We start from the raw sequence: 24,487 nt of genomic DNA, 5'->3' as shown, positions 1-24,487 counted from the left end.
ATTATACTAAAAGCTTTGAAATAGTCCAGAAACACGACACAAAGATGGCTTAGAGCCAGCACAGACCCATCCTTAAGACACACAGCATGCAGAAATTGTGAAAGGTGGGTAGGAGCAAGTGAAGAAAAAAGGAAGAGGTGAAGCAAAAAGGAAGAGAAAAAGAAAGAAAACCAAAATGACCTTAGATTTACTAGCCGGGAAAAAATCATAAAGGTCAAACCTAAGATTGTGGAGATGCGAGAGGCAAATGGCAGAAAGCTTCACTTCTTGCAACATTTCCTATGAATCTTAAGGGGACACCGTGCAGCTGAATTGGAGTGGACTCTTGTCAGGTAAATAATAAACTGGCTGGCAATTTCCATCATGTAATTTAAAATATAGATCAAGAAAATGTAAAGCCTTATTTCAGTCTGTATTTAGGCAGTTGGGGGCTGTGGGGGGAGAGATTGTACAAAATGCATGTGTGCAGAGGGGCTCCATGAGTCTCACAAGCAAAAGCTGAGATTTCAGTCCGTTCTGCATTAAGATTAGTCATAACCTCCTGAATGGGGAGCCCTCTGGGAAAAGAGGGACCCAGCAAAGGCAGGCACCTGGAAAATCCCCCTCCGCTGCTTTCCATTCACATAGAAACTGCCACATGCGACCACGAAGTGTCATCTCCATTAATAATTCACCGAAATATCTTGATTCATCAAGTCCAGGAACTTCCTGGGAAGTGTGGGAAAAGACCAGCGGGGCATCTCAGATGTCGAGAGAAGGACTTAAGACGAGCTCGGAGTATGAGAAGCCGCACAGCACAAACACACAGTTCACAACAGCGGAGCGTGCCTCTGCCTCCTCTTTATCCCCCCCTCCCGCGATTTTATTCCGCTTTAGCTATCGCTACCAAACGACTGGGAAGAGGCTGGCTGCCCTCCACCTCAAGCACGGAGCTGTTCTCGGGGGGGAAGGGGGTTCGTTGGCACAACCCTCCCCCTTTGCCCTCCCACCGCATTCAGTTGCAAATCCCTGCCCGTCCGGAGGAATCGGCTCCGCGCCCGCTCCGCGCCCCCCCCCCGGCCCCAGTGCGGCAGCTCCAGCGGCCCCGGCAGCCGCAGCGCCGGCGCCAGGGGTGCGGGTGCGCGTATGTGCGGGTGTGTGTGCGCGCCTGCCAGGGAGCCAAGCCGAGAGGGAGGAGTTTGGCTTTTTTTTTTTTTTCCTCCCCCGCCTCCTTTTTTTTTTTTTTTTTTTTTTTTTTTTTTTTTTTTTTTATTAATCAGGAGCAGTGAATGGAAACCAATCAGATAGAGAGCCCCCTCGGCTCGGGCTGCCTGCATGCCGGAGTTAAAAAGTGCTGCTGGCCGAGTGGGAGCCCTAGTGCGAGGCGGGGAGGCTGAGCGGCGGGAGAAGGGGCCAGGGAGCTGCGCTACCGCGCCGCCAACCCGGGCGAGGCTCGGCCGCGTCGTCCCTGCGTGCCGGTAAGGAGATGCGGCTCTGCACCTCTGGAGGGGCAAGTTGTAGCTCTCACCAGCCAGCCGCCTTCTGCTTTTTTTTTTTTCCCCTCCTTTTTTCTTATTCTTTCTGCCATGCTTATTGGGAATGCTAATTAAGGGGGGGGGGCGGACGGAGGAGGGGGACAGCACTTATTTTGCGAAGTTGGCAGCTGCCTTGCGGAGGGCTCTGCCCCTGCCGCCGCGCCGAGGTGACCCCCCCCCCGGGTTCCGCGCCCTGCCCCGACGCTCAGGGGCGTGTGGGGACCGCGTTTGCTGGCGTTGTAAGTCAGGCGAAGGGATGCGGCGTTTTCCTGGGGGGTTGTCATCGCCAGCAAGACACTTCGGGCGAGGAGGAGTGGTGAGAGCGGGAGAAGGGTCGTGTGTGCTTGGAAGAGAATAATAGTAATAATTAGTAATGACAACAACAAAAGGATGAATAACTAGAACATAATAATTTTTTGAAGTCTGTCTCTCTTCTTGATACTATGTATTGCTTTGAAATGAATACAGGGCAAAGCCCTTCGGATCATGAGCGAAATCCGAGGTAAAGTGCAGAACTGAATGTAGAGCACAGTTGAAATGAGGCTCTCCCTCAGTGAAAAGAAGGGGGCAGAGCGAGCAGATCGGGGGACGTTACAGGAATTGACAAATGTGAAGTCTTTTATTTGATAAAAGAACGGGATGAGGAGTGCTAGAGGAGGTGGAAGTAAGAGGGTAGGCGTATAGGCATTTTTACAGGAAAGAAGTTGGGTAATTGCAGAAAGCAATCGCTGAATTTGGTGGTGTAGTAAATGTTTCTAAGGAGCTGGTAACATACTTTCTGTGTCAGCTAGGTTGAACTATTTATGTATTCATATGCATGTAATATCTACTTACATGCACACGCAGGGAAAACAGTTTGCATACTACATCTGTGTATTCTTATGCAGAAGGTCGAGTCAAGAGATAAGCAATAACAGTAGAGGTCAGTGGCTGTGGAAAGGAGTCCTGTCACTGCTGCAATAAAATCCATATTTTACGGAGAGTTAAATGCATACTTTTTAAGTGCAAGTGGATGGTCACCTAAGTAACTCCTGGTGACATTCAAGGTTCGAGAAGTTTAACGACCGAAATTACTCCCAGCATGATGGCACAGTTACTACTTTTATACAAATCGAGAAGAAAGGGCACCTTTTTCCTTTTATTTGTGTGTGTTTTGGGATTTTAAAGTTCTGTTAGCAGTGCGTGAGAGATTGATTGAGTAGCACAAATTACTTACAGAGTGTAAGGTCAGTCCTTTCTCCAAATTTACTGTTCTTCTAGCACAGCTGGAATAAAGAGTACAGTTCTTGTCTATTCAAGAATCTCAGAGGATGGAATGTACATCCTACATGTGTACCTCATGAACTACATGCATGAACATTTGCGCAAGGAGAGCATCACAATCAAGAGCAAGGTTTTTTCCATTCCCTTTTGTCACAGGACCGTGTGTAGTAGCATTCTGGAAATGACATGATTCCAAGGGAATAAAATTGCTCAATTGTGCAGACTTCTTTGGTTTTAATCAAAATAGACATAGCTCTCCTAGTCAAGATAAAGGCTTATCTCCTGTATTTGCTGGGCTGAAATCTCTATTATGCAGACAGTTCTTTACAAAAGTACTTGCATGTTACTTAAAACATTCCATAAAATTGATTAACATCTGTTCCTGAGCAATATAATGCTATGGGTAATGGTGCATCCCTGTTCATTTCTTTTTTTCTAATTCCTGTTTAAAGGCAATAAGTTTGCATGTCACAGGAGAGTCGGGTAGGGCTCCGAGGCTTGTGATCAAGATTAAGTAGATTCCTTTATCATGGATATACACAGTTTTAAAGGCCTGGCAGCAATGACACAATTGGATAGCTCCTTTAAAGAGCCTAAACATGCTAATAAAGACTGCAAAGCTGAATCTCTTTTTTTCTCTCCTCTCAGATGTTATCTGACACAGCACCAGTAAATATATAATCTCATATGCTTCTGGCTTTCAGCTGCACCATAATCTTTCTGGACATATTTCTAGTGGTTTGCAGTTGACTTTTGAGCTGAGGGAGGGAAGAGGAAAGCAGCCAGTCTTTTCAGAATAACGTAATCAGATCAGCAATACTTTTTTTTTTTTTTTTTTCCAGGGAAAATGCCATTGATTCAGTCCTGTTGTAGTTCTCTGCAATTATCCTTTGCAGCCATTTAAGTAACTGGGGTCCCCATAGGGACTTATTAGTCCCTGTAGGTATTTTAATTTTCACACCAGTTCTCAGCTCTTGCATATCTCCATGCCAGCACTCTAAAGTGCACTCTATATTTATAGACACGGTCATCATTTTCTAACCAAGTTGTTTGGCTAGAAATGTGCATCTTAACTTCTGACTCTTCTCTCCCTCCCTTCCTCCCTCCCTTCTTCCCTTGCACAGCTCTTTCATGCAAACAGTAACCTGCCGCTCAAGGCAGACTTCCCTTTCATAAAGTTTGCATTTTGCCATCTGCTGTTTCAATAATATTTAGTTGAGAGACTTCCTTCAAAGCAAAACATGCACATGTTAAGAAATGTGGGTTTTTTTTCCCCTGCTTTCTGCAGAAGATCTCAAAACTAATGTGAACTTGATAGAAGTTATGAATGTGCCAGCTGAGATCCTTCTCTAAATGAGCAGCCCTCTTCTCAAGGGCATACTGGGTTCCTCTGCGCAGGAGCCTCCCTCCAGACCACTCTCCCCTCAAGTGTGCTACATCATTTTTGCTTTGACTGAAGAAGTTTTCAGCACACTGATATGCTGCTTATTAATAAACTCCTACAGTATTTTGGGTTTGGAAGGAACCACTGTTGGGTTTTCTGGAGGTTGCCTGTGTGCTGTGTGGTGGTCAAGCAACATTTATCTGTTGTTAAATGAAATGGTGGTCACTATCTCATGTTTTAACTGAACTTTTCAGTGTGTTTCACCTGCCCTTTGTTGACTACTTCTAAATTGTGTTACCTTTCTAGTGCAATCTTTCAGCATTATGGCTCAAGATGTGCAGGAAATTACTTATGGATCTCCTTGGAAATGGTGGCTAATTACTAAAATGAAAGGTAGCTGAAATCTATAAAAAAGAGTGGGTAGAATGCATTTGAAGCAGCAGGCCCCACTGTGATGGTGCCTCATCTTACATAATGGTTACAATTCCTCTAGTGGCTCTGCTGCAATTAGACCAGAATGAAGTAGAATTGGTTTTCAGTATCTTTTGATTATCATAAGCATGTGGGAAAGACTTTGCCTTAGAAGCTGGGCATTAGGGTGACTTCTTCATTAACCCCTTGAAGACCTAGTTAGCTGCAGTAACTGTTCCTGTGTCTTCAAAGGCTTTGCATCATTTGGGGTTTACTTCTTTTTTCCTTTTTCTTATTCCTATATAATTTCTTGGGTTCATAACTCTTAGAAACAGGGCTGGTAAAATCAGTTGTGGTTATCCTGACTGCCATGGTGGGGCCAAATTCAGGATCTTTTCAATGTAAATCTTTAAAGTGAGTCCCCCATCCTGTGCAGAAAGTGAAGAGTTCTGTGGCACACAGAGCGAATCTCTTCTGCTGACTTGATGCAGGATTCAGTTTGCAGTATAAACACCATTCTCAAGTTTAGATGTGTTCTGGTTGAGATAAAAGTCCAGTAGCAGCTAGTTTGCTCATGCTACATGCTTAGTCATGGCAGACCTTTCCAAGGGGTCTGAAAAAAACTATGCTGTGTGATAAGAAAGGTATGGCATCTTGCCTTCTTTCATTCGGGATGGGGAGAGTTGAGATGTAGCATGGAGATTTAATATTAATTGCAGCTTTTAGTTGTCTTTATTGCTTAACAAAAGGTACAGGGCAGATTATTAGTCCCTGTTTTAAAAATACCCTTGAAGAATGCATAATTAATACAAAACATCAGCAGAAAAAGTCATCCTCTCTGGGTTGTGCTGTGAGTGTTGCTGCAGTGGAATTAGGTGGGGGAAGTGCTGGATAAAAGCATTTTTAAAGTTTGAGTGTGAGTACTTTATATCCAGTTGTGCTTTCTATGCCATAAATCTCAGCCTAAGAGTCTCTTTTTGGTTCTTCCCCAGTGAAGATATGTGTTGGGGGTCCATCGAGGTTCAGGTTCCTAAGCTTCTCTAGGGCACTCCTGTGTGTCCTAATCCTGATCACCCATCAGCTACTCCCCCATCCCATTTCAGGCAGGCTTATACCTCTTTGTACCTATGGCCATCTCTTTATTCCAGGTGGGGCTGGCTGCCATCATTGTCTTCCACTTTATTTTCCTGCTTGTGCATTTGGCACTGAAACACCCAAACAAAGACTGTAAACATTTGAGTTTATGCTTTTGTTTGTTAGCAAGAGCATTCCCAGAAGAAAACAGGACAACTGAATTTCAGGAATGTTTATAGAGTGGTGTGAATTAATGTTATTGGTCGGTACATCCAGTCTTGTGAGCTGCCTACTCCTTGAGTATTTTTCTCTCTCAAAACAAACTAGAAAGGATAGTCTCCTCCGCAGCTGCAACCCTCTGAGCAGCAGTGAGGACCAGTGTTGATGGGGAAGGGTGAGGGGAGCCTGTGAGCCCTGTCAGGATGAAAAACGCTCCACTGGTATGGTGTCCTTCCTGAGTTAGGGTGTTGGATCTACAAAAAAAATCTTTAAGCAAAGAAGTGATTGCTTAACTGTGATGGTGCCAGAGCACTTGATAGCACCATGCTGAAACATCCAATGTAGAGTGATACTGCATTATCTTTCTTCACACCCAGCCACAAGACACCCTCTCCATACCCTCCTCTGCACCAGGCGCATAGACAAAAAGTGCATATACATTTCCATCTGGTCTCATTCGAGAACACTGCCAGCCTTGCTATGTTTTAAGTAACCTGTTCAATAATGGCTTTATTCTGGCATTGTGGGCAAATATTTTATGGGTTAATTAGCCTGTCTTGTCAGGATGTGCATATATATTTATATATAGTCAGAAAATGCTTAATTCTAGCCAGAATGTGACTATTAGGTACCATTTGCAACATCAATACCTATCATAACCCCTCAGCTCTTCCCTAGTGACACACCACAATGTACAGAAGAGAGCACTTTATGAATGAGATCTGTCCTGTACTAACTGGGTACCATAATTCCTCTCAGCTAAACTAATTTCATTATCATGCTGTAATGTTTACAGCTGCCTCTGAGATAATAGGTGGTGTATCTTTCCAGCATTCCCACTTCTGCATCTAATCTCAGAGTCAGAGCAGGAGGACCTAGGAGAAGGGTCAGCAGGAATTGAAAATTAGCACAAAAATTAAACAGTAGTCAAGTTTCCCCAGGTACTGCAGGTTCGTGCCTATCTGGTGGAGAGCAGAGCTGCCTGTTCCCTCATTACAATTGTCAGCTAATAGCTTCTATAAGCACAAAGGCTGCTTAATCAACACGATCATTACCATGTAGCTCTGCTTTGTTGTGAGGGTAACACCAAACTCAAAGATAATACTTGCCTCTGATGGTAATTCCACTTAGCATTGAAGGTCATAGTGATCCAGACTTGCATGAGAGGCTGTGGAGTGGTGGGAGAGCCACGTGTGCCTGTGGGCCCCAGCTGGGGTGCTGACACTGCAGCTCTGGGGCCAGCTTTCGTACTGACAGTCTCACTCCAGGGAAAACCCTCTCTTAGAAAGATGTCTCCTCCTCCCTCATCCTCTTAGATCCAATACCATAGCAAAAATAATTAAAAGCACGGTTGCTTTTAGTTTTGCCCTGAGGACTCAGGTGAAATCTGTTTCCTCACCGAATTGATCCACTTTGAATGCCTGGTGGTTTGTAACTTTAGGGTGTCATTAGTCTGGCAATCATTATTTGACACAAGTATCTTCGTGGACAAAAAGATAATGATATAGTTTATCGTAGTCTGCAAAAAAACCCCTGCAAGAACCCACAGATACCTTGTGCACATTTGGGAGTCTCCCTTCAAGTAAGGGACAAGGTGTACTTCATTGACATGAAGCCTTCACTCAAAAGCTGTTCAAGTATTCTAGAATTCCACATCTTCACCACAGGGCCCCACTGTGAGGCTGGCCTGTATAATTGGCCGTGTTTTAGCGAATGACCACAAAGGTGAGTGACTTGCCCAAGGTCACAGGAGGAGATCCTAACACAGCAGGGATGCTGAACCAAGCTCTTATAGCAAGTACAGCTTGCAGTCAGCCCGCCTGCCTCTCTCTTGCTCTCTTCAGTTGTTGTAGCTGATCAAAGAATGGATGGGGGGAAAAAGTCAGATTTGGGTTTCTTTTTTTCATCCAAAAGAAAGCCAATTATTTTTCTCAAGGACTCCTTGCATCTGCTTTGACACTCTCTCCCCAAAGGATTTTCTGGATGTTTTTTGCTTGTTTGTTCAGCCATGTTTTCTGTGGTGGGGAAGGGGGGGAAGCTGGATAGCTCCAGAGCTGTCTGAGACAAGACTGAGTATCTTATTCCCAGGAGAAAGTAATCTGAGCTGTCCCCAAGCAAGGTGGCAATGACCTTACTCTCTGCATTGGCCGAGTTGGACTGGCCACAGAGTTTCTTTACCATTCCCTGCCTCATACATTCCCACCTACTTATGCCTGTGGGAGAGAAGAGGATAAAAAAGAAATCTCATAAAAGGCTGCCTATTCTGCATGCTGCTCCCTGTGGTTTGGGGCAGCCAGAGGTCATATCACACTATCTCTTGTTCATGTCCATGCCTGCATGAATTCATTTCAAAGCACCCCTGCTTTGTAAATATCTAAGGAGTAGTATTCCTAGCACATAGATATGAAGGTGAGTCAAAGAGAAGTTACTTGAATAAGGACATGGTGTACACCAATACCCCTGACACAAGTATTGATCTTAGTGTAAATAAAATAGAGGGAGAAGTAGAAAAAGACACATAAAAAAGACACATTAAATTTAAAAGTTACGTGGCCAGTTTAGATCGAAGCAGTACCAGGTCCTGAGCTCTGTGCCACCTACTATGACCTAATGCTTTTGGATCTGGCTTGACAAACTGATCAAGCTCTACAAAAATTCAAGAGAACCTATTTCCTCACTTCCATAGTGTGAAGAGTGCCCTGGCAGATCACAGAGCAGGAATATATAGAGGTAGAATCTCTTTCAGGGAGCAAATTTCTTTTTGTGAAATTGGTGCTCAATTTAGTTGTCAGGGCTGAAAGGGAAAAAGATGCAGAAGCAACTCTTAAGTCCACCAGCCACATCCCTTTAAGTAATTCATGCTGTGCCAACCAGTTTTATAAAACCCTGTATTTAATCTAAACTCCATTTAAGTCTAAATAATATGAATGCTCTGCTATGGCATTTCCCTTCTCACTGCTGTTAATTACCAAGTTATTTCTGCCATAAACAAAGCATGTTCTTCTCTCTGACTTATCATACCTGGTCCCAGAGCAGTTTGCTTTTGAAAGTACCAATAAACTGCACTGAAATCTACAAGGCTGTTTGAATATTTAAGTGTCGTTCTGGATCAAGATGTCAGGGTTTGTAATGAAGTGTTTACAACTTTGCAATTATTTTCATGGTGACCACAACATGACTGCCAAATGTTTGTATAATTTGTATTGCTAAATAACAGACTACTCAAAATAGGGATGGAAAGAAAAACTGTGTAAGGAATAACTATCATTTCCCACTGATGCCAGCAGTATAGCCCTGGATCATCTGTACAGCATGGAGAAGGATTCTCTGTAGTCTCTGTCGGCTCCCATCAGCAGTTGCAGAGGGGATAGCGAGGACTGGACTGAGATTTTCACTTCCTGGCTGTTTCTGCTGGCATGTAATGGGGACATCCTTCCTTTGTGCAAGTGTTATTGTGTGTTGCATCTCTAAAACCAATTCTTAGCTCAGATTCTTCCTCTGGTGCCTGTGTCTTCAGGTCATCTGCACTTAAGAGGAAGAAGAGCATCTGAAGAAGAAATCTGGTTCGGTGTATCATATTTATTAATATTTACAGCCATCAGCACAATTTTGCAGACAATCTAATCTCAAGCAGCTTTGAAATTCAGTGCTTTTCAGAGCAGTGTTTCCCATCAGAAACAGAAGTGTGCACTCTGATTTATAGGAAGGATTTCTGTTCCTCCTGGAAAAAAAAAAACAAACACAACAAAACAACACAAGAACAGGTTCCCACTTTTCTCAGCACATAATTTGTATTGTTATTAAATTAAATGCATTACCGCATGTAAGGGTCTCTTTTGCAGGATTTCTGAAGCAGCTCCTCATTAATCCACCATAATTCATTTGTCAAATATCTCAAAGCTACTTGATATTGGAGTTACTTCAATGTATGACAGAGTTTTCCTTGGCAGCAGGTTGTAATTTCAACCAGGCTGGTAAATGTGAGGTCAGAGGCTGGTTGCTGCAAATCTAGAAGGTTAAAATATGCACATCCTTCTTCCCTGTTGCAAAAACATCCTGAGTCCTGGATGAGCAAAAGTAAATACTGGAATTATTCAGGAAAAACAGGTTTCATCCTCTTGGAATGGTCACTTAATATTGTGTGTTTTTTGTCTATTACAAAAGTATTTATATTTGTCAAGCTGGCATTAAATCCAGCCTTCATGTGATGCAGACACCTCAAGCTCAGATTTAGTTTCGAGCCCTGACCCGGGCAAGTATCTGTTACGTCTCAGAGGCTGTGGGTCTCTACAGACAGAGCTGCTGGAGCCGTGGTGGTGCCTGATGGGGTTGCAGTGTTTACAACAGGCATTCTGGCATGGGCAAGCAAGCATCCCAGCACTAGAAGCAGCCAGAAAACTTACTTCTGAAGGCTGAACTGAGAAAGGCAAGTGGAGAGACTAGCATGTATGAGCAACTGCAGCTTCAGTAAGTGTTTGACTGGGGCCAGCTTGGTGCAATACAAAACACCAGAGGTCTTTTGTTAAGTCCCACAGTTAGTGTGCTTTGCTGCAGATGGTAGAAAGTACCAGATTATGGCAGCAGCAGCAGTTTCCAGCTCTGGGAATGGTGGGATCAGCATAAGCAGGAGATATTCAACCAGATAGTGTTCAAGTCCTATTTTTCACTTCTTCAAAGGTGACATGGTGGAATGTCTGATACTTTTTTATATACACTACTGATGGTAGTGCAGGACTCATGCTGATTGCAGCTTTATTTCCAGGATATGTTGCATAAATGTTAATGAGGACATGCTTTCAGATACCACCTAACTTTCCATATCCTCCTTCCCTTACAGATTTCTCTTCTTCCATGGGAATGTTGTTTTATAAGATAATAATTCTTTGTTCAGCCCTGTGCATGTTCTAATCATAGAATGTTTTAGAGAAGACTACTAAGATCACCAAGCCCAAGAGTTAACCCAGTACCGCCAAGTCCTTGTCTCCAAGTGCCATGTTTCCTCAAGAAGAGTAAGGCACACCAGGAAGCCAAACGTTTAAAAGACTTCAGTGTGTTTGTCCTCACATTGTGGGTTCATCATGAGGCTGGATGAGCTCACTCTTGCAATTGCTGTTTTACCATTGACTCCAAGCTGCCCAAAACGAAGCAGAGACCAAGCAGAATTCATCTGCAAACTGGGATAGGATGAATTATCACAGAATATTCTGAGCTGGAAGGGATCCATAAGGATCTTGAAATCCAGCTTTTAAGTGAATGGCCCATACAGGGATTGAACCCACAACCTTGGCATTATTAGCACCATGCTCCAACCAAATAATTGAACTGAGCCATTAGAAATAAGTTGCTAATGTAAGCAAGATTAACTTGATATGCTGCCTGAAATGAGATGTTAGAGATGATAGGGAGGAGAGAAAACTTTTCATTTAGATGGAAACAGGACTGATTAATTAAGCAGTAACGAACAGGGAACCTTGCCTTGAATTGATATGAGGCTTGCAGTGCTAATTTAACACAGAATATAGCTCCCAATTTGTTATTAAATTAAAATGGCTTTTAAAATTGTTTACTTTTTTTTTTCCCTTTTCTGATTCTGTGTGGCAAAGTGATTATTCTGGCTAGTTAGAGAAACCAATCAGAGCAGCAGAAAGTGTAGGTTGAAAGAGGAAAGATTGTTCTGTTGTGTAATTAAGAAATATACACTAATATCCATGACATCATGAATAAGCACTTCAAAGTAGCAAGTATGCTGTGTATTGCATATTAAATGAAACTATTAGTATGCTAACAAGCTGCTCTGGACATACACTAAAAAGACATCACACTTCAGGAAATGACTGTTCTTATTTTTTACTCTAAAGATCTGCTCACCTGAATGACAAATAGTATTAAGAAATAATGAGGAAGAAACATTCTTCCTTTTCGTCCTTTCCCCTTTTCTTGCAATTTTCAAAGCAGTTTTAATTTTGGAGACTTCATGGTTACCCCACACAAAGGAGCTTTCTCTATCCCAATCAAATTATATGGTGGAAGTGTGAGAGATTGTATGTGATAGACAAATCCTATGGAACAAGAGGGAAAACAACCTTGTAGCGACATTGCTTTTTTTAGCAAAAACAAAATACACTCTTGACAGGAGTGATTCTTTGTAATTTATTGTAGGATAGCTCAACAGTAGCAATTTGTCATGCGTAGTTATGTAATTTGATGGGTTCATTTCTTAAATGAATTATGGATTATGGATTACCTCTGTATATCAACAACAGAGCTGTATCTTTTATGTAAATATTCCCTCAACTTTTCCTTCCTCTTCCAATCCATTTTCTGTCATACAGAGATGACTTTTTTTCCATCTAATCTTTCAACTAATAAGGTGTTTAATAATTTAGCAACCTAAAAAATGAGCATATTTCAAAGGAGTTAGTATCAATGGTGTAGTCTAAGAGCCTCAGGCTACAAAAAAGTGGATGAGGTTACCAAAGTTTTAGAGTCAGGATCCCAACTGTCTTTCTGCTTCAGGCAGCTATTTTATTAAAGTTGGTATTAAACAACACTGCCTAAGGTCTGATTAACAATTTATGACTTCCTAAGAAGGATTAACAGAAGCCTATCATTTTTATATTTAAATCTTGATTTGCATCTAAGAGAAACCATACCCAGATTGATATTTTCATTATTTATTATTTTTATTATTTTTATTATTGCTGCCTCTGAAATGTTGCTTTTGTGAATATTGCAGGCACCAATTTGTTGTGCTGATCTGTTGGTACCTCATCCCCACACGTGTGTCAGAGGGACAACTTGCTTCTTGCATCCTGTGATGGGCTGATGGCTTTTGTCTCATGCTGGGCTCAGTTGCTCTTTTCTGTCCCTGGAGTCCATTGGGACAGAGGGTGATCTGCAGTTGGCAGTCACGCTGAGATTTGCAAGACCAGGAGCTAAATGTTGTTCAGCTAACATTACTTTGGAGAGTAAAATCCAGATGTACAGGACAAAGGCTCGCCTGACATACCTTCCCAGAGGGGAATTTTCCTGTTTGACATTTACTTTGTGCAACCAGTAGCAGTGTCTCAGTTTTTTATAAGCCTCCCAGTCCTGCTTATGGTCCACCTCTGCTAGGAGAGGAGCAGAGGGTGATTCTGCTGCTATGTTCTGGGATGCAACAGAGAAGGAGCTCTGTTGTTGCTCTTTTCTCTTACAGAGGCAGCTTAGAAAAAGGCATGCTACCAGGTGGGAAAGAGGTGAGTAGATACCTAAATCTGCTGGCCAAACTTTTCTCACTCTCCTGTACAAGAGAGAGGCCAAAGACATGCAGCTTAGTGGAGCAGAGTGGAATTTATTCTACTTATGGCAAAGATATTTTGGATTATTTTTGTTTTAATGTTCAAATAGAAAATAATAACAATGGCCTGTTCTGTTACCTCTTTTCAAATTGTCCTAATTTCCCCATTGACTGTCTTTTCCTAGTTCAGTTGCTTTAGAAAATTGTGTGGCTTTTTTTTTTTTGTTTTAGTTTTTTTTTTTTGTTTGTTTTTTTTGGGTTTTTTTGGTGTGTTTTTTTGTTTGTTTTTTTTGTCTGGGGTTTTTTTGTTGTTGTTTTCCCTTGTGTATTTCCATTTCTGATACTCTTCAGTGAATTTAACACTCATTTCACCAAGGGCTGGATGTGGTGGTCATAGCATGTAGAGCTAAGGGAAAAATTGCCAGCTAGAGGCTATGAGCTCCACTGGCTCACAGCAAGGGAGACATTATTTTGGTTTTCCTGAGCTTCTCTAGTCAGTAAAACACTAAAAGGTTCTGAAGAAATGTTGATATTTAGGGATCTTCATTACTTTATTTGAACTCTCAGCATGTCCATGGTTTTCCTTATAACCAATAGCATGGTTTTTGTCTTGGTCTTAAGGGCTTTTAATTTTAAAATACTAGAGCCATAATCTGAAAACTGCAGGTTCTTCAGAGTAGAAACAAGCATTACCACATTCAGAGAAAGATTTCTCATTTTCCTGGTTTTTCAGGATGTGCTAAACTGAATTTAAGTTTTAGGGCTGCATTCACATTTCAATAATCTGCTGTTAGAAAGAGTCCAAGAACTGCAGTCAGAATATTTTCTTGTGACCCTTGCCTTCGGCCTGTGCTTGTGGGTCATTATTGACAGAGGGATTTAAACAAATGCTCAAACGATTGTGCTGAATCAGGGAGCAGTACCTGAGAGGAATAAGCCCCTTAGATGCTGGATTAACAACACTCAAGGTTTCTAGTTTATTCTTCAGTTCTGACTAAAATTTTATCCAGTCATATTCTCAGTCAAAAGCGGACAAACGAATATTATTCCATTGACTTCCAAGGAGCTGTAATGATAAATATGAGCTGGAAAACCAGACCAAGGAAGCAGAAGAAAATGCATGAATAAATTATCAACAATGGACATGCCCAGGAACTTAGAGCAGGCAGCTCTCCCCACTTTCTATTCTCTCTCTCCTATTAAAAAATCCTTAGCCATGTGACTGGAGAGCAGGAGCAATATCATGGGACTTCTGTAGCCAGAGACACAGAAATCAACAGTGCGAGTGGATAGTTCATACTTAATCTGTGCAGTGAATTAGTTATCAAAACTGTTCTACAGCAACACATATTTATTTGTATGACATTAATGTCCACAGGTCCTAATTGTGGGAAGCAGTGCTCTAACCTAATAAAGTCCCAGCTGGCAAATATGTTAAGATAAATCAGTCTTAGCTGCAGGATTATTTGACCAAAATACGACTAACTTCACCAGAAATCATATTAGAAGAGAGTGGTTAAGTGAGTTCTACCTTATAATAGATGTGTAAGTTAAACACGTCAGCTACACTCTTGTCCAATTAAAGCATACTTATTAGAAAAGATAGCTGAATACCTGCAGTACTGTGATTCATTCTGTAGCCACAGGAATGATTTTATAGTCTTCTGTGCACAGAATTTGCAGGTGAGGTCTGTGATTTTTCACTCACAAGAATGGTTTCCTGGTTCTCTTAAATGAATCAAAAATAGAAAAAAAAATATAAGAACAGGTCTGACCATAAGACAGACAAAAGATTGTCTTATGTGTAGGAACAGCATGGTATCAGGCATAACACAGAATATCACAATTCTTTAAAGAAAATAACAGAAAGAAGTAAGAAATAAAAAATGAGGTACAAAACATTTGCTGGGAGTCATGGAAGACCATGCTATGTGACTTCGGTTGTCTTCAGGATAGATTTTGCTCTGAGAATGACACATCTTTCCCTTGTATTTGTGGGTAGGATTGTTGCCAGGAAAATGACCTCTTCTGAGCTTTGATTTTAATTTTATTCCTATTCTGTGACTACACTGTCGGAACTACATAATCTGTTCAACCTTGGTCAATAGCTATTTTGTGGTTATCCCAGGTTGCTTTCTGCAGCAAGGTTAACAGAGTTTGGAGGGAAAGGTTGTCTGTGTCATCACAGTTTGCAGATATGGAAATACCGTATCCGTCAACAGAACTGCTAGATGAAAACAGTCTGTCAGCACCTAGTTTGTAAACATCTCTCAACATCTGCTTTTGGATGCTCATTGCTAGTTGATTTCTACCACACAACAGTGCTCTAATATGTTCTCATGTGGACATTCTTTCCAGGAGGGAATGTGGATAGCAGCTTGCAGTGGAGTGTCAGCTAGCCTGAATCCAAACATAAAGCCAAGTACCTTCCTGTTTTGAGAGTTTTGCAAATGGTCTCATCTTAACATGACCAAATGAGGGAAATATATAAAGTTGTGATCTCTTAACATCTGCTCCTGCCTTGTTTTTTGAATCTCTTTTGAACGAGCAGACACCCAACCCTGCATTCACACACCCGGCTTTAAATGGGTTACTGGTATTCTGCACTCTGCTGCTTGAGTCTTTCTGCAGCTTCAACCCAGCTCTGAAATGTGTCCCTCCAGGTTAGCTTGCATAAACATAAAGCCCCAAATTAGCATTGCAAGCAACCATTGCCCTCAAAAAACAGTAGTTTTTCTGTGCTCAGTGCATATTTGCCATCTGCTAATGCATTAAAAATGAAAAAAAATCTCGGCCAAGTCCTTAATTTGGAGTAGATCTATGTCTAACTCTAGTAACTTTAAGGAACTGTCATTGCCTTTACCAGCTGGAGAACAGGCCTCTGCAACTGCAAAGGAGGGGATGCTTTGAAGCATTTGGGCTGTGCATTGTTTCTACCTGCCTGAAAGGATGACAAAAAGACTGAATACGTTTTCACGGAGGCAGCCTTCTGGTTGCTGTCCACTGTGCAGAACCGGGTATGTACCTATGCACTGCAAGTCTTCTGTACTGCTTGGCTCTAGGCACAGCTCACATACCTATGTGATAAAAATACTCAGCTTTGCTTTCTCAGCTCTAACCCTTCCCATGCAAAGTCAGAACTGTGGACACTGTGCCAAAAATAGGATGCTGAATCCTAGCTCCTTGCAGAAATGATCTCTTTAAAAGCCACAAGCAAAGAGGGAAAATGATCTGGAACCATCTCACACTGTAAAGGATATTTTGGTTGTCTAGCGGATTTTTCTCTTCTATCAGGAAAAAACGCCCCAAACACAATTAAAAAAATTAAGTTATAACACCAGTGGACACAGGAATGTAGACACAGGAATTAGCATTTCTTGTTTCCTGTGTTCTTGTAGACACAGGAATGAAGATTTTACCCAGAGTCCTGCTCAGAATAAGTACTGTGTGACTCTCTGGCTTGTCCTACACCATTACTATTCAGGCCACTGGCACTGGAAAAAAATAGACAATGTCAACACAAGAAATGTAGAAGGGTAAGAATTTGTAGAGATTATGATTGTATTTTACATCTAAAATTCTGTCTATTTTCAAAAAGAAAAAGAGGAACTCCTAGAATTTATATTTTTCCCCGCAGTATGATGGATTGATAAATCACTTTGGGGGAGTGATATTTGTGGACAGAATAATATACTCTCTAGAAGTTTTTAAATAATGCTACCTGGACAAGGTAGTTCACTAAGAGTATTTTAAAAGGCCTCACAAGAAATTCTGCATCTTTATTTCGCAGCTCACCCTCACTTGTCTGTCTCTTTCAATAAAGTGTTACTCTGCCATTGAGGTTACCTGGCTTGCTGGCTGGTGTCACACATCTTTCAGTATGTTGATACCAATGTAGTTGTTATTCCTCAGGAGATTGGCAAGCAAACTGGTGTTTGAAAGCCCTCTACCTTCAAGGCCCTTATTCGAACCCCATTTAGAGCAGATGCTGGCAGTCAAAAGCACAATTAGTACCACCTAATGGCTCTTCACAGGACTGTGTAAGCGAAACAAGTATTTTATTCCCTTTCATACAGACAAAAAAGATAAATAGTAGTGGGTTGTACTAATAGCATCATCTATTGAGAACTTCAGTGGCACTGGCCCATGAACCAGAAGAAGAAGTGGTGTGGAGGATGTCACTGCCAAGTGATCTCTAGGCTCCTTAATGAGATGGGCTGAATAAACTCTCATTGCTGCTGTTTATCCATTATCTGTTCTGTGGACAAATAAACCTTCAGCCTCTGAAGGTGACAGTGTCTATAATGAATAAACATTGCACCAATAAAAAAATGTAAAAGGGAAAAAAAAAAAAAAAACCCTGCACATTCTAAGGTAGGTGATTTATCATGGGAAAATGTCCTGTACTTTTGGGCCCCTGAGTTGCTCAAAGCACCTGTGGCCTGTGTTTTCTCATATCTGCAGAGAGCTACAGGGAAGTCTCTAATCTCAGGGTGGAATTCACTTGTCTCACATTCTTGTCATACAGTGAAAGACCTGAAATATATAAATATGTACCTGATGCATTTAGGCTACATTTTTAAATTGTAGAACTTTGAGTTGTGATATCTTCTCTGATGGAGGAGGCACAGCAAAGGAGCACAAAAGATACAGTTTTGCAACCACCCATTAGAGACCACTTTTTAAACAAGGAATTGGATAACTTGAGGTTTGAGCGTCAGTGCCCTTCCCTTCATGAGTGAGCTCATGCTGAGTTCAATTTTTTTTTTCCTAAAGTGCATTTTACCACTGCCTTTTAAGGTCTTTATACCCCAGAGCAGATCACTTGCAAGTTTACAATGGAAAATTATTTCATTAAGCTGGTGATGACTCACTGGAATAGGTATTTGCAGACCTGGACACTGGGGTTTGAAGATTGTCTGAGTGCACAAGAGAAGCACAGTCATGTAAAAACAAAATACTATATGGCATGTAATTGTAAGTAGAACTGATTTTTGCCCTCACACAAACAGATGTATATGCAACTAGAATGCATGTATCTGTTCATCCCATACAAATATATTTTTCTTCCACTTAAATCCAAGTCAGATCTAAAACTCAGCCTTAAGTTTCAGTTAATCAGACAAGCACATCAGTATTCTTGCAAGGAAAAAGAAAAGCCAAACCCAATGAAATTTATAAAAGGACATTATCCTGTTTTTTGTCATTTACATTGTCTGGCCAAATGACAAGACCTACAATCACTCTTAGTTAAATTGAATTATTGGTCCTTCCTCTCTACTGGAGATCCTGGTGACATTTTCAGTGGGCTTCTAGGAGTTTGCAAGGTTGAGATTTTAGCTCCTAGATTTTAAGGAAATTGTCAGCTTATGTGACTAAAATTAATTAATATGTAATATTTTACAGTTTTGGTGGTGTTTGTTTCTTCTGAAAATTTATTGTGTATGTCACTCCTTGTCCACTAGAATTGATTTCCTTAAAGCTCTGACCTGTTAAGATAAGGATGTTATTTTACATGGATTTTACTAAATAAAGTTAAATCCATAGCTCTTGCATGTGAAGAAGGCCTTGAAAACATGAATTCTACCAATGGAAAAAAATGTAAAAGAACAATCTTGAGTTATTTTTAAGTCAGTCCAGCTTATGATTAATTTGGAGACTTGGAGTTGGCAATACAGTAAATTTAATTGAAAACATTTATAATTTCTTGCTAACTAGTTGCTTATTATCAGCAAACTTACATCTTAGCTTTCTGGAGCAAGGCATATTTCAGGACTCCACTTTTCCATTCCTCATGGAATGGACCATTCCTAGTGGTCTCACTAGTTCACCCATGTACAGCCCGACCAAAGACATGTGGATGCCTTGGTCACAAGTAGCTAAATAAAACAGAAATGTATTAAGTAAAGGTGAATGATAATGACTGTAACACTTAACACTTGCCTGTTCCTCTGTGTCCATGTGCTTCGTAAGCAGAAATTAATTACCATACATTCAGTAATAATGGTACGTTCAAAAAGATGCTAAACTGTGCTCTTCCTGAAATAAACTGTTGTGCTGGGAAATCACTAGATTACAAGATAGAAGGTAGCATCTTTAGGAGAATCCCTATGTAACCTCATGCACCCAGGTCCTCCCATGAGATGGCACACATCCACATTTCCCCACTAACTCCTGTTCGGGAGAGGTTTGTACGTTGACTGTGTTGCCTTTGCTTCAGCTTTGTTGGTGCAAAGGGGCTGCAGGGCTACAGGAACTTCTGCCTTCGGCTATTTGTGATAGGACACAGAAAAAGGGTTGGGAAAACATTTTTTAATGGCCACAGCTTTAAAGAAAGCTGACTAGCCCCTAAAGCATTTTAAGTTACACATTTCAGAGCAAGAGAAAAAAAAAGGCTTTGCTGCTCTGCTGTATTGCTGTAGCAGAGTCATCCTGTGTTTTCTCCTTGAAGTATGTGATGTCACCAAAAATTGATTACTTGGGCAAGAAGAAATAGGATTGCAGGGAAAAAACAGATTTGTTATATTAACTTGATTATAGCTTCAGGTAATAGATAACCTTATGCTTTATTTCATGGGAAAAAAGATAGCTTTTTTAAACACTTAAAAAATTACACATTTTTAATGTGTCTAGAAAGAAAGTAAAAACATTGGAGTTTTTTGGTTTGTTTTTTTGGGTTTTTTTTTGTTTGTTTGTTTGTTTTTTTTTTTTTTGTATTTGCTTACTTGTAAAAAACCTTCAAGAGACAATTCACATTTCAATATAATCCTTTTTTAACTTTAGCCAATAAGCCTTTCCAGGAACTAAGTCCACTGCATGGGAGAGGTGGTGGCAGATACTTTCTTAGAAGTAACTAAATTGTGCATGTTGTGCTTTTCCAGTACTGAACTCCAGGCTCTGTGCAGCTGCCCTGGAGCTGCTCCTTGGGGGTGCCAGGATACATTGATGCAATTGCTGTGGCCCCTCAGGGACCAAAGGCATTTTGGGTAAGAGGGACCCTACAAAGTTTTAGGCATTAAATGAACTTTGGCAATGTTTCTGTTGTCTTGGCTATGCCCCCAAATAACATGTTCATGGCATTTCTGAGCTTGCCCAGCACATGTCACTGCAGGCAAATTTGCCTTTCCTTGTAAGGGATGGTGTGGAGATGAGCTTTGCTATCCATGGATGCTTCAGGCATGGATGTTCTTAAAAAAATATACAGCCACTAAACAGCAGTGGTGGATGTCTTAGTTACTGGAAATGTTCGGGGTTATGGAAGAATACCCACCCCCAACTTTAGTTTCTTGACATTAAAAATTGATCTTGAAATACCAGCCCTGTAAAATCCATTGATCACTCCTTCTAATGCAAGAGGTAAGGCATTCCTGAACCTCTTCAGTGTTTAGAATATAGATTTAATGAAGGTGGATGTTACAAGTTTCATGGATGGTAACAGCTTGAGTTGTATTGTTTTTGCTTCTCATTCTTAAAGCAGCATTGATGGCAGTTTCCCTGGGCTAAGATGCTGAATGTCTTTTTCTCTTCTCAGCTTTCTAAAAATTAAGTGTAATTCAACTCCTGTGAATGATAGCCTGCAGATAACGACCTAGCCAAAATTCCAACTGGAGGTCATTTTTCCTTTTAATTAAATAAAAAAATAGGAAGTTGGTCCTTTCTTATTGGCAAAGAGTATGAATTCTTTTTTTCATTGATCTATGTTCAGTAAATCCTATAACTTACATGAATTCTAAAAGCTATTTTTGAAGGTATTACAGCACAATTTTTCACAAGTAACATACATGCTGAAATCCTATCCTTTTTTTTTTCTTTTTTTCTTTTTTTTTTTTAAACCTTCCTAAACCAGTATTTATTTGACCTAAGCTTTCACAGTTATCAAAGCACTAAAAACATCATGGAGGTTATTGGATTATTGGCAGAGCTAGCATAGCTCATGATCTATTTAACTAGAAGTTAATTTTCTAAAATGCTGATTTAAGAAAACAATAGCAAACAGAAGGTGTTTACACTCAGACGAGGGTAATACATTAAAAAGAAAAAAAAAACTCTACAAAACAGGGTCAAAAGCAAACAAACAAAAAAATCCCCAGCTACCCAAATAGACTGTAGAAAATGGAAATGATTAAAAAAAAGTCTCTGATCAAAAAAAAACATCTGCATGCTAATCCTGGTGTTTTCAAATGGAACAACAGAGTAAGAGGAAAAAACCCACACATTTAAAAAGAAATGTGAGAAGCAAACAAAAATATAATGATGAATGGAAAAATAAGACCAAGTCAGAAAAATTCAGAGAAAGAAACAGATTGAATCTGTGTGTTCTTTCACAATAGAGCTTCTGCTGGTGTGACTGCATATTCAGCAGTATGAATATTATAATTAAAGAATGTCAGCTCAAGCAAAATGTTTTAAAACCTTCCTATTAATAAGCAGATAAACTGCTTAAAAATACTGATTACATTAGGAAAAAAGGGAAGTGTTTGGGTTTTATGTTTCCATTCCTTTCATCTGCTAGAATATATTTAAATAGCAGATGTCTCTCCCAGGCAGTGTTCGACAGTGGTGGTGTTGATTTTGATACCGAGGTGATAAGACCATCTTTGCGGAGGGGCTCAGTGCTGTGCTGCAGGTCCCGGCGCTGGCTGGTACCTGTGCAAGCGCCAAGTCCGGCGCCAGGCAGAGATCCCTCAGCAGCAGCCCATCAGCAGGATGGAGGAGGTGCTGCTCCGGCGGGGCTGCTGACAGTGCCGGGGAGAGCTGGGGGCTCTCCTCAGCGCCCTTGGCTGCGCAGCCCTGCGGAGCTGCAGACAAAGAGCACGGCTCCTCAGGATGCAGGCAGCAAGTGCTGCGCAGCGCCTTATCCCGGGCTGGGAGCAGAGCAGGAATGCGTGACAGCGAGCTCCTTGGCGCTGGGAGGTGTGGATGCCAGGTCAATGCAAATCTCTGTCATCTCAGGAGTTTGGAATTTTTCTCCAACCGCGTTGCAGTTTGAGTCGCTGTTTCTTTTTGTACTGGCAAGGCAAAGCTATGAAAGTACTGGACGAGTGAAAAAAAAAAACTTAATTTAAGCTAGAGTGAGAATAACTCTGGTGCCTACAAGTTAGCCTAGACAAGCCCAATCTTGGAAATAGTTATGCACATAGATAATTTTAGAGACGCAGTCTGAAGCCCTTACATGTATATCCAGTTGCTTATCATTCAGAGATTTAGGGAAGATCTAATCATTACATGCAATGATCTCAAGGAAGATCATCATGGCAGTGTCACTTAAACCCACACCTTTTTATGTCTCTTTAAGATATTGCTCCAACACAAATAATTCAAAGTTGTCTGAAGTGTAAAAAAATAGCAGCTGAAAAATAGCTGCTGGTGTATATATTCATCCTAGGCTCAAAGGAAAACATTTGTCATTTGGAAAGCCACTCTGAGCTTGCTTTTTTAGCACTCAAAACTATCAGAGTACCTTAAGGTTTTGTCAGGTTCTACATGTGAGGCTGCAATGCACTTTTTTCCCCATTGTGGCCAAGCTCTGTGTTGTGAGCAAGACAGTTTACCTGAAGTGTCATTACAAAGCATGAGAAAATTGTCATCATAAATCATCAATGTGAAAATAGAGACAGCCTCTGGGGTTGCAGGATTTCTTCCAAATTTTTCTCCTAGCTATGAAGAGAATTGTAAGCTAGCACTAGGTTTCAGTCTTTCTTAGTTGCTAAAGTGCTGCTCTGCATTTCCAGGTTTCCAGAGAGTCACCATGGCAGTTAGACTGTTAACCCAACCTTGAAGAGCAAACAACAGCACCAGTAACAGCCTGGTTATGAGTCTGTAAACATTGCCTCATCCATTTCAGAGAAATTTTAACTCTCTTCTCCACTCCAGACAGTGACATATGAACTGCCCGCTCCAGTGTCAACTGTTTAGCGAACAAAAACTTTAAACGTTACAAAAAACAATTTTAAAAATTCCAGAGTAATTAAAATGCACATAATCACAGTCTGGTGACACCATGATTAGGCACTTTTTGAGGCAAAGACAAAACTAAATAAATGTTTCTTACTGTATATTGTATTTAACTTTCTTTCCTATGGAAATCTCACCAAAAATGACTTAAGTTCCAAGTTTGGCAGATGAGTAGAAAGGAATGCATTCCACTACACATTTGTGTAGCAGAGCTATGTGATGCAGTATGATGCACATCTAGATAAACAAAAGCTTCACATTTAACAGGTAGAATTTGGAGAGAACAGCATTTAGTAATGTCAGTTCTGAGCGTAATTTTCCCTTCTCATTCTTTCATCCAGTTGTTGCCTTTCCATGCTGTAGTAGTTTTATGGTTTTGTATCAGAAATTTATTTACCTCATGTTCACGGCCGGTCTCCCTTCCACGGTTTGGTCATCACTATTCGGCCACTGTTTCTTGCTGTGTGCTGTTCTGTTTTAGGCTACTTAATTAGAAATGGTTAATTGGCCCCAGAGTCTTATGTCAGGCAAAATAACAATATTTTAACTGTATTAAGCTCCCACAAATATTTCACTTCATGCTAATTTCCTTGCTTCCATCTGAGCTGTTTAAAATGCTAAAAAAGAACACCCTTTTTGTCACAGTTAAATAGTTTACAAGGAAATAGCGTAAGGATTAGCTGTTTGTAGTTTAAAATGTGCATCAGTGAAGAGAGGGTTTTGTTCGTTTGTTTTGGGTTTGGGTTTTTTATAAACACTGGCCATCCTTTCCCTTTTACTCTTAAATTATTTGCCGATATCCCATCAAAGCAGCCATTTAATTATTTCTTTCCCAGAGTATCGGCGGGCCGAGCCTGAGGCCGAGTCCCGGGCCGCTGCAAGGCCTGGAGCTCCCCCGCGTGGCGGCCGCGGCCGGAGCTGGGCCGGGAGCGGGGCCGGGTCCCGCACCTCCCGCTGGGAATGCTGCACGAGTCCGCCAGAATTTCAGCCCTGCCACCAAATGCGAACATGCGTAGTTAAAGGTGCACCGAAGCACCACTTTCAGGGTTTTGTGGTTGTTTTTTTGGTTTTTTTTTTTTAATTCATTGTTTCTGCTGTGTCTCTTTTTGCAAGGTTTTCTCCTGGAGCAGTGAGGAAGGGGAGCTAGTCCAGAGCGTAGTGCAGTCAAACTGGGGAGGCCTGAGCACCCCCTTGGGCTGTACCTCATCTCCAGCCCCGCAGGTCCCGGGTACCACGGCCCGTAGGTGTGATCCAAGGGGATGTCGGGTGCCATGGCAATTGTAAGGTCACATCCCCTAACAGAAGACGGGCCTCCATGCAGGGAGAGCTGACGGAGCAGACACAGCACAGGCAGGTAGTGGGGGGCTGAAAATACCTTATCGTTCTATT

The 24,487-nt window shown here is 41.2% G+C and overlaps 1 protein-coding gene and 1 long non-coding RNA gene across 2 annotated transcripts in view; one reads left to right on the top strand and one right to left on the bottom strand.

Moving 5' to 3' along the window:
* The first annotated feature begins 1,376 nt into the window (after window positions 1–1,376).
* The window catches only part of CDH6 (cadherin 6), a 98,242-nt gene continuing 75,131 nt past the window's right edge, over window positions 1,377–24,487 (top strand). The window contains exon 1 of the mRNA XM_053942799.1: window positions 1,377–1,457. The gene's annotated coding sequence lies outside the window, so the exon portion shown is untranslated. The remainder of the gene's footprint in view (window positions 1,458–24,487) is intronic.
* On the bottom strand, window positions 14,098–23,987 carry LOC128788070 (uncharacterized). The gene is made up of 3 exons (XR_008430953.1): window positions 23,496–23,987; window positions 14,759–14,872; window positions 14,098–14,229 (listed from the first exon to the last, which is right to left on the bottom strand). It is a non-coding gene; the product is annotated as an uncharacterized LOC128788070 (long non-coding RNA).

This window comes from Vidua chalybeata, chromosome 1 (genome assembly GCF_026979565.1).
Source record: "Vidua chalybeata isolate OUT-0048 chromosome 1, bVidCha1 merged haplotype, whole genome shotgun sequence".
Taxonomy (NCBI): Eukaryota; Metazoa; Chordata; class Aves; order Passeriformes; family Viduidae; genus Vidua; species Vidua chalybeata.
This window is presented reverse-complemented; position numbering and strand designations above follow the sequence as displayed.